The sequence below is a fragment of the Branchiostoma belcheri genome, unplaced genomic scaffold (genome assembly GCF_001625305.1).
Source record: "Branchiostoma belcheri isolate BF01 breed outbred unplaced genomic scaffold, Haploidv18h27 scaffold441, whole genome shotgun sequence".
Classification (NCBI taxonomy): Eukaryota; Metazoa; Chordata; class Leptocardii; order Amphioxiformes; family Branchiostomatidae; genus Branchiostoma; species Branchiostoma belcheri.
In genome coordinates, this window is record NW_017804067.1 from 4,655 (window position 1) to 5,197 (window position 543).

A 543-nucleotide genomic window follows, 5' to 3' on the forward strand; every position below is an offset into this window, starting at 1 on the left:
CTACAATATTCTATTTGATGGACATACAATCATATGTACGGTACTTTAACATGTCCCGAATAAAAAGCGGTCTGCAGTCTATTTGAAGTGGCTTAAAGAAACGGAACATATTTTGAGCTGTTGTTGAGATTTACATAGTACATTCTCCTGAAAGTTTATCAATCCAGTTCTGTAATAATTGTACATGTGATTCGGTATTTGTTAATGTTTTTTCGATTTTAAATTTTTCCATACATTCTCTGACAAATAAATCAAAACAATCTATTCTGTTGTAGTAATTTTCTTACATCATCCCCAGATAGGCTTAGTGCCTGTCAGCTCAGAGCGTCGTTTCCATTCCTTCCGGTCTAGGAAGACTCCTTCCTCTTCTAGCCTTTCTAACCTCCCAATCCTGCGGTGTGTCAATATTTCTTGCACATTATCCCGCCATCGTTTTCTCGGTCTTCCTGGTGGGCGTTTACCCTTTAGTTTGAGGTCGAAGGCCATTTTGGGATTCGGTCAGGATTCATCCTTTGTACGTGGCCTAACCATCTGAGGGCAGAT